The sequence below is a fragment of the Mesoplodon mirus genome (assembly GCF_964341445.2).
Source record: "Mesoplodon mirus genome assembly, chromosome: 4".
NCBI lineage: Eukaryota > Metazoa > Chordata > Mammalia > Artiodactyla > Ziphiidae > Mesoplodon > Mesoplodon mirus.
The window spans coordinates 19,976,806-19,986,965 of NC_138979.1; positions in this window are offsets into that span (position 1 = coordinate 19,976,806).

The following is a 10,160-nucleotide window of genomic DNA, read 5'->3' on the forward strand; positions in this document are numbered from 1 at the left end:
ACAAGAGAAGCCACCACAATGAGAAGCCCGCACAATGCAACAAAGAGTAGCCCCCACTCGCCACAACTAGAGAAAGCCCGCACGCAGCAACGAAGACCCAATGCAGCCAAAAATAATAAACTAAATAAATTAATTTTTAAAAAGCAATATAGACGCTCTAAAAACAGAACCAAATGGAAACCTCAGAACAGAAAAATATATCTGAAATAAAATGTTATCACATGGGATTAATAGGAGAGTGTTCACTGTGGAAGAATCAGTGAACCTAGACAGATAAGCAGAAATATTCTAAACAACAAAGAAAAAAGATTGGGGGAGAAAGATGGCCTGTGGGACTGCAACAAATAGTCTGACATAAACCATGTTAACTAGCCTATGGCATTGCAAATTAAAAGTACAGACCAATATCCTTTAAGAACAAAGATGCAAATACTGACAAGATATTAGCAAAGTAAATATATATACATATATATATTTGCTCTAAGCAAATATATATATGATAATATATCATAACCTAATGGGGTTTATTCCAAGAATGCAAAGTTGATTTAATATTTGAAAATCAATTAAAGTATTTCACCACATTAACAGAATAAAATATGAAAACTCATGCGGCTGTCTATGTGGATGCAGAAGAAGCATTTGACAAATTTCAACATCCATTCATGACAAAAACATCATACTTAAGGTCGAAATATTGTCTGTCTTCTCTCTAAGATTGGGAACAAGGCAAGAATGTCTGATTTCACTACTTCAACATTGTACTTGAGTTCTAGCCTGTGCAATAAGGCATTACTTAATGCCTTATTAATTAGCCAATTAAATGGAGAGATATGTCATATCCATGTTCGGAAGACTCAGTTTATTTAGATGTTAATCCTTCCCAAAGTGATCCAGAGATTCAACATGGTCCCGATCCAAATCCCTCCAGGCTTTTCTGGTAGAGATTAGCAAGCTGATTCTAAAATATGAAGACATAGAACAGCCAAAATGATCTTGAAAAAAAGAAGTACTGGTTTAGAAGGGTTACACTACCTGACATCAAGACATACTACTATAAAGCTACAGTGTGGGATTGGGGCAAAGATAGACAAATACATCAGTGGAACAGAATAGGGAGTCCAGAAATAGTGTGTGTGTGTGTGTGTGTGTGTGTGTAAAATGCGATCAATTGATTTTCGACAAACGTGCCCAAGTAATTCAGTGGGGGCATTCATTTCAACACATCTTGCTGGAACTTGCAGTATATTACATTAAAAAGTTAGAAATGGCTATATCTGACTAGATAAACTTTTGAAAATATGTTAAAATGAATAAAACAAAGTGCAAACAGACCAGGAAAAATATTTGTACCAAATCTGACAAAGGGTTAATATCTTTCTTACTAGCATGAGAAAAGTCCTTATTAATTGATTTCTTAAAAAATGTCTCCAATGAATAAATCGAAAAAGTATATAAACCTATGACTCAAAGAACTATAGCAGCTGGACAAATACATGAAGTAATGTTTAATTGTTCAAATAATAAAACAAGTTAAAATACTAAATTTTGAGGAGGGGGAGATGGGGAGGAAAGGATTGGGAGCTTGGGATTAGCAGATGGAAACTATTATGTATAGAATGGATAAACAACAAGGTCCTACTGTATAGCAGAGGGAACTATATTCAATATCCTGTAATAAACCATATTGGAAAAGAAAAAAACTAAACTAAATTATCATTTTGCTACTAAATTAGTGAAACAAAATTTTTAATTAACATAACTAATGCTGGCAAGGATATAAGTTTATAGATAGATGGATAAAAAATATATATCTATAACTTATGTATTATAAAGTGGCATAATTTTTTCAAAGTCATTTTGGCACAAGGCATCAACTGTCATCAAACTGTCCACACTCTTTGACTCTGTTGTTCAGTGTCAACAACATTACACTGCAGATGGTCTGGGGATAAAGCTGTTCGGTTGTAGGATGAGTTATAATGACAAAAGAAAATAAAAGGAAGCAATTTAAATGTCCAACTAGCAAGAGGAGTGCCCTGGCATCAGATCAGGACCAAACCCCAGCTCTGCCACTCACGGGCTGTGCTACCAAACTCTCTCTAAAAACTCCTCATCTGAAAAAAAAGAGGTAAATAATATCACCCATCATCCTACAGCTGTGGGGAATAAATGAGATAAACATTAAAGGCTCAGGGCATTCAGCTTAGCATAAAATAAATATAACACGTTAGATATTATTTTTCCTTCCACGTGACAAAATACCCTTTAGCTGCAAGAAGCCAAAAGTGTGAAATAAAAGTTGGGAGAACATATTTAGCAAAATGCATATGATATACTCAGTTGGAAAAATAATCCAGTTACACACATTATGTTGGCACTGCGACTGTCATAAACCATCCATCTCTAATAAACTCTATGTGCCTGCACGGAGCCTAGAAGGTATTAAACAGGCTTGAAAAAGTCACTGATAAGGTTATGGATAAATTATTTTCTTTTGCATCTTCCTATAAACCTGTAATACTATTTTTGTACATAAAAATAAACTCACAGAGCTTCCCTGGTGGCGCAGTGGTTGAGAGTCCGCCTGCCGATGCAGGGGACACGGGTTCGTGCCCCGGTCCGGGAGGATCCCACATGCCGCGGAGCAGCTGGGCCCGTGAGCCATGGCCGCTGAGCCTGCGCGTCCGGAGCCTGTGCTCCGCAACGGGAGAGGCCACAACAGCGAGAGGCCCGCGTACCGCAAAAAAAAAAAAAAAAAAAAAAAAAACCTCACGAAGGAGGAAATATCCTCTACCAGACTGATTTTTGAATCGGAAACCAGGACAGGCGAAGACAGTCTGCCTGGGCGGCCAGGTCCCTTCCTTGCCTGTTGCCCTTGACTGTCATCTGGTCATGTGGGCCAGTCTCCTCTTGGTGTTGACTTTGTGATGCTCATATGGGCGGCCTCTCTGAATCCTATCTGAAAGGCTCCATCCTTTCTAGCTTTCTCACTGAGTAGGTGGGCACCAACACCTGTGTCTCTACTGTCCCCACTCTTACAGATTACTTTCCTCACTGTACCGCACAAGCCGGTACACAGAAGAGTGGCAGATCTTCTTCAACCCTCATGGACAAGAAAAGCTATATTTTCCAGGCCAAGTGCTGCCTGGAAGCCTCTTCCCTACTATTCAAAAGCCCTAATCCAAACAATTAAGTAGAGCTTTGCTGTTTAACTGCTTGGTGCCCTGTGCATTGCTTCTGTCTACACGATACCAAGTTTGTGGTAGGGCCATAAATACTTCAAGCAGGAGAGTGCTTGGGGCCAAAATTGAGTCCCCAGTTCAAACTTGGCCACTGTTTGTGGAAGAGGCTCTTCTATTAATGTTTCAATGGAGGTAGCTCATGGTAGCTGCAAACTACATCCTGTTTAGTGTAAACTCGAATTATAGCAAATGAAAACAGGGATGCTGTTCGCCTCGGCAGCTGAGGCATAATGCAGTCCACAAACATTTTATTTAGCATTTATTGAGCATCTACTGTGTGTCAAGCATTGCACTAAGCACTGCAGACAAATTTTCGTGGTTGAAAAGAAATTAAAGGTCATGCATTCGAACTGTCCAGTAGGTTCTTGGACCTGATTTACACTACCTCCACTCAGAACAACTCTTAGGAAGAGCTCAGGGGTTTGCAAGGCTGCCCATCCCCCTTTTGGTCAGCTCACTTTTTGGAAGGTTCCCCCTGGGGTTATTTCATAATTCATCAATTGTGCAGAGGGAGCTATCACCAGCTATCACCTCTTGCTAAGAACGTGAATTACTCCTGTCCCTTGTACCGGCACCTAAGTGTCCCAGCCATCTCTTACCCTGTGACTCAGCAAAATAGCAGATGGTTTCTTAGACCTGGAAGTTGACAATTCACCCAACAGGTGTTGTGTATCCTGACACCAATCAGAAATAGGTAGTTTCCAGGTGAGTTAACATGGTGTCTTGGTGCTAGAGTTTAGACATCCAGCTGATGTTCAGCACATGCAATTAGGGCCCAACAGGAACAAATTAATCTTTCAAGCTCTCAGATGAGTCACAAATTCCATAAAAGACCTGCTTCCAGCCCCTGGCACTAAAGATTAATAGCTTTGCACCCTGACTATAAGCATTTGATCCTCTTGAGACAGACGCATTCTCAGAGGGAGTTCTGACCAAGAGTTCTGACCCCACCCTGGTTATGAGGAAATGCTTTGCCTAAGAAGCAGAAGTTAATAGGGGTGGAAAGGCTTGATGGCTGAAGGAAATGGCCTGAGAGAAAAGTCTTATTTAAATTTTTAAAACTTAAAATAATTATGCTAGAAGATGATAAATCAATGTGTTCAAAACATTTATGGGGAATGGCTCTGAATTTAGAGTTCTCTGCTCGCTCAAATTATCAATCAGATGTGAGGAACAAAAAGACACTCTGGGGCATGCATGCAGGAGCTCAGAAGGCTTACTGCGCATGTCTCCACCATGAAGAGATCCCTCAGAAACTACTCTGGCAAAAGAAAAGAGGAATTTAAGAAAGGGAAAGAAATGGAATAGAAGAAACAGGGGCTGCTAAATTTGGCCAAGAATATGTGCCCCTAGGCTGGACAATTCAGAGAGCCTTCTCTCAAGCAGCGGAATTCTAGAACCAAAAGACTGAATTTCTGTTTCCATAGGTCCATTCACACTTTGAGAGGACCCTTCTTGAATAACTCAAAGCTCTCTAAAAATAGGTATGTCCATTGAGCTTGGCCTTTGATCCGTCTCATCTTCCTCCTCAGTGACTAACTCACTTAAGCACCCACAATAGTGTTCCACTGGAGTCGACACAAGCAATGTCCACCCCCCCCAGCCTGGCAGTTTTCCAAGTGATCCACCTCTGATCACCTTGTATGGGATTTCCTACTGCAAGAAAGGAAGGACGGCTGAGTTCGAAGTTCTTGAGTCTGTCTGGGGTGGCTAAATTTCTGAGGCCAAAATCAGGACATGAGACTTGAGGGTCAAGTTAAAATATACTTACCTGAACAGAATGGACAGAATATTTAAAACCAGAAAATTTGGGATATACAGCTCTCATTATCGTCCCAAGATGCTTGTCCGAGAGACAAGGCAGGTGTGAAAAGCTGAGGTCCTGACCCCGCAGGCACTCGGATAATAATCCTGTAACATGAACCTCTTCTTATGCTTCTCTTTTTTTTTTTTTTTTTTTTTTTTTGCGGTACGCGGGCCTCTCACTGCTGTGGCCTCTCCCGTTGCGGAGCACAGGCTCCGGACGCGCAGGCTCAGCGGCCATGGCTCACGGGCCCAGCCGCTCCGCGGCATGTGGGATCTTCCCGGACCGGGGCACGAACCCGTGTCCCCTGCATCGGCAGGCGGACTCCCAACCACTGCGCCACCAGGGAAGCGCTATGCTTCTCTTTGAGGAGTGCTCCTAGTGACCCTCTCTCACCCGGGCAGGGGGAAGACATTTGGTGCTTTAACAGGCTTATACCTGGGCACTCCTTTAAATCCACAGTCTTTAGGGATTTGTATGATGATTCTGAGAGCCTGTTGGTTGGGGGATAGGGGAGAGATAGAAGGAGAAAGTATCTGCTAACTCAGTCTCTTCTCTTTTGTCCCTAAAAACAGGCCCCATGCTGTGTATCCCACTTAGCAAACAAGTTTTTCACTTGGAAGGCAGTTAGGCAGATTGCCCCTGTTACTCTAGCATGACCTCTGGAGTGGCTGGGCCGGGCTGGGGATCATAACTTCGCCTTAAACCACTATCAAAGTGTTTCTTCCTACTCCTTAGAATATCCTACCTCAGAACAGTTCTGAAAACTATGACTTTCCATCTCATTACTTTTCCACATGTCAGTGTTTCTTAGTGATGGCTGCCCCTAAGAACCCCATGAGCTCGGTGGTCTACCCGTCAATGCCCTCCGGACACAAGCCCTGAGGAAATACTACAACTCTAGGAATGAACCTCTGGGTCTACCTCCTGTCTCCAGGGCTCCTGCAAAGGACCCACAGGTCTTGGCCACCAGAATGTTCCAGTGCCAGCTGAGAGAGAAGAACTAGGAGTCCACCCTTTCCTCTGGAGGTCGTGTCATATTCGGTGAACTCTGTTGCAAGAGGGGGATAAAGGCTGGGAAGGCTCACTTCCCCACAGAGATTGTTTCATACCCGGTAGACACATGCCCCCAATCCGGAGAGGCAGTAAGCACTTTGCAAATATTTACCTAGCAACATGGCAACAAGGGAGTAGTGGTTAATGTTCTAGTTAACTTCAAGGACACACGCCCCGCACTTCATTCTCTCCTCACACGTAAAAAAGGCTACATCCTTTCCCGTGACTATCTTTCCAAGTGTTAAAAACCATGTGAAGGTTGGACCCCTTTAATTTCCAAATCATCCAGTTATCCAGGATTTGAACACCCAATGGAGAGGTTTGCTTTCACACGGGAAGGGAATGGCTGTCACTCGACCTTGGAGTTCCGGCTCATCCTTGCATTATCGGAAATGAGAATCTCAAGCACTGCAGACTTTTCTAGATCTGCTGCTGATCTTCTACAGATAAATTAAGGACACCAAGTGTTTGGTGCTTACAGAAATCCACGACAACAAAACATGATAGAGAAAGGAACCAGAACATAATCTTCCTGCATTTTCCATCAGGAGCTGAGGCGAAAACTTAAATGCCTTCAGAGACCCAACTAAGTCACCTTCCCCTCAAAATATGTAACTCTGGGCTTGGTGTCGTGGCAATAGCATGTTAGCAGAAAAGCTTGTTGAAAGGTAGAGCTCATATGAAGAACAAGGGGAAGAACTTAGTCACTAAAAACTCACATAGCAAGACAAGCATTTTCCTCTGTGTAAACAGCATTCTCAGATGTGCCATATGCCACAGCTCTTAAGTATAATATAAGGGCCTCGTGTAAGATGAACGATACCCACAGGGGAAAACATTTTATTAAGTAGCACTTGCATGGTGCCATCTTGTGGTGAATCCCTTCAGCAACTTGAAAGAAACAGGAAGCCCATTTTTCTCACTTTACTAATTTTGTGAAGTGTAGTATTTAGACTATTTTTGACAAGTTTAAGAATACCTTGAGCTTCTACTTTCTAATAGTAAAAAAGAGTTCAGGATACATTTTCCATTGGATCTAAGAGTGAATAAATATTGATTGAGATTTCCCCATCCCAAAGTCAGTGATTATAAAATCCAGGAAACAGGGCTTCCCTGGTGGCGCAGGGGTTGAGAGTCTGCCTGCCGATGCAGGGGACACGGGTTCGTGCCCCAGTCCGGGAAGATCCCACATGCCGCAGAGCGGCTGGGCCCGTGAGCCATGGCCGCTGAGCCTGCGTGTCCGGAGCCTGTGTTCCGCAACAGGAGAGGCCACGACAGTGAGAGGCCCGTGTACCTCAAAAAAAAAAAAAAAAAAAAAAAAAATCCAGGAAACAGATACACACTACTATATATAAAGTAGATAAACAACAAGGACCTACTGTATAGCACAGGGAACTAGATTCAATATCTTGTAATAACCTATAATGGAAAAGAATCTGAAAAAGGATATATATACATACATATATACAAAGAACTGAATCACTTTGCTGTACACTTGAAACTAACATAACATTGTAAATCAACTATACTCCAATAAAAGATAAATATATAAAAAATAAAAAATAAAATCCAGGAAAATTTTTGAGGAAGAAATTTGACTGTTTCACAGAAAATTATTTTTTAACGACACTTACTTTTTAATTAATTTATTTATTTTTGGCTGCATTGGGTCTTCGTTGCTGCACACGGTCTTTCTCTAGGTGCAGCGAGTGGGGGCTATTCTTTGTTGCGGTGCACGGGCTTCTCATTGCAGTGGCTTCTCTTGTTGCAGAGCATGGTTCCAGGCATGTGGGCTTCAGTAATTATGGCACGTGGGCTCAGTAGTTGTAACGCGTGGGCTTAGATGCTCTGCGGCATGTGGAATCTTCCCAGACCAGGGCTCAAACCCGTGTCCCCTGCATTGGCAGGTGGATTCTTAACCACGGTGCCACCAGGAAAGCCTGACAGTTACTGTTTTATTTGAGAAAAGAACTTCATTCCGAGGTTCAGGCTCTAGATTAAGTTGTACTATCTCATTTCCAAACAATTTCAAAGATAAGGGGATTTTTCTAGATATGGGTATTGATGGATTGGTTTTAAACAACCTGAAAGGAAATTAATGGCCTGAGCACATGGACTCTGTATTTTTCTATTTTCCTTTTTCAACTCGAGAAAGGGCTAACCAGTGGTGTCTCCCTAAAATTTACCCGTAAATGATGCAGGGCCTCCTATTCACTTATGAAAACTTCACACAATTGAATATGCACCTGCAGAACCAGAACTGAAACCAAGTTTCCCTAATTTCTAGGCTCATGGTCTCCACTGTAGCTGCAGCTAAAACAGATGACACCCCGTAAGAGGAAAAATATAAGGACTCTGTTCCTTACTCTCCCACCTTCATTCCCCCCAGAGAGAACATCCACTATCCTGGGGGCATCTCGAATAACAAACTTGGAGGAAAGACAAAAGGGAAAACAGAAGCAATGCAGATGTTTTTCTAAGAGGTGAATTTCCCATGAGGTGACAGTTACTCCTTTCTCTGCTGCCCACAACCCACCACATATAACAAATTTCCTGCCGGTGTGGTGGCAGGGAAGCCTCTTGAGATGGAGGGCTGGCTCTCCCTGGTCTGTTGAGGTCAAGGACACTTGGTCTGAGCATCCTTAGGGAAGTTCCTTCTCTGTGGCCTCCCCACTTCCTCCACCCAACCCTCTAATTCCACTCTGATGGAAACACACACCAAGGTATACAAAGAGAGAGCATAAGTAATAGAAGTGGTCTGTCTATAGCTGCTTCTCATGCAAATGTCCACAGATATGAAAGAATAATATTCAGGAAAAATTATGGAGAGGATGACAAAGTAAGGAGTCAATGAACTTCAGGATAAATATATCCAATCTGAAGAATAGAGAGAAAACGTGTTTTCTTAAAAATGAACAAGACCACACAAACCATAGAATAATAACAGAAGGTTTTAAATCTGTGTCATTGGAGTCCAGAGGAAGAGAAGAGATTGGTACGGGAAATATTGAAAAAAATGACCCGGAATTCCTCAAATTTGGTGGAAGATATAAACTGGCAGATTCAAGAAGCTCAGTGGATCCCCAACAATAAGTTCAAAGGAAAGCACACGCAGACACTGAAAATCAAACTGCTGAAAGCCAAAAAAGGAAAACGAAAACAATTTCAGAAGCACCTAGTGAGGGACTTCCCTGGTGGTCCAGTGGTTAAGACTCTGCTCTTCCACTGCAGGGGGCCCGGGTTCAATCCCTAGTTGGGAAACTAAGATCCTATATGTCATGCGGTGTGGGAAAAAAAAAGGCAGCTAGTGAAAACCACCTTACCTATCAGAGAACAATGACTGGAATTACTGCAGAGTTCACCTCAGGGACTATAGAGACCCAGAAGACAGTGGAAGGGCATCCTAAAACTTCTAAAAGGAGAGAACACTCAATCCAAAATTTCTTATCCCATAAAAATATTCCTCAGGAGTGAAGGCAAAATAAAGACATTCTCAGATGAAGAAAAACTAAAAGAACTGCTAAAGGAAGTTCTTTAGACTGAAGGGAAATTATACCAGAGGGAAACTTGAACCTTCAAGCACAAAAGAAGAGCTACAGATATGGCTGGTATCTGGGTCAACATGATTCAGGTTGGCTACTTCCATATGCGATCCACAGAAGCCTTCCCCTTTCTCCCAGGTATAGTTGCATGTGCACATCTATCTCTTCATCGGGATGTATTTCTCCAAGGTCTGCAAATGCTTTTTGATTATTCTCCTATTCACCTACAGTGGCTCCCATTGTTCTGTGTGTGTGATGTAGGAAATTGGTTCAAAGGCTCAGGAACCATAATATCTGGATTCAAAGCCTACAACTTCTACTTACTAATAGGGTGTCCTTCAGCCAGTCACTTAACCTCTTTGTGCCTCAGTGCTCTTATCTTTAAAATGGGAGGATACCCTGGTGGCGCAGTGGTTGAGAGTCCGCCTGCCGATGCAGGGGATACGGGTTCGTGCCCCGGTCTGGGAGGATCCCATATGCCGCGGAGCGGCTGGGCCCGTGAGCCATGGCCGC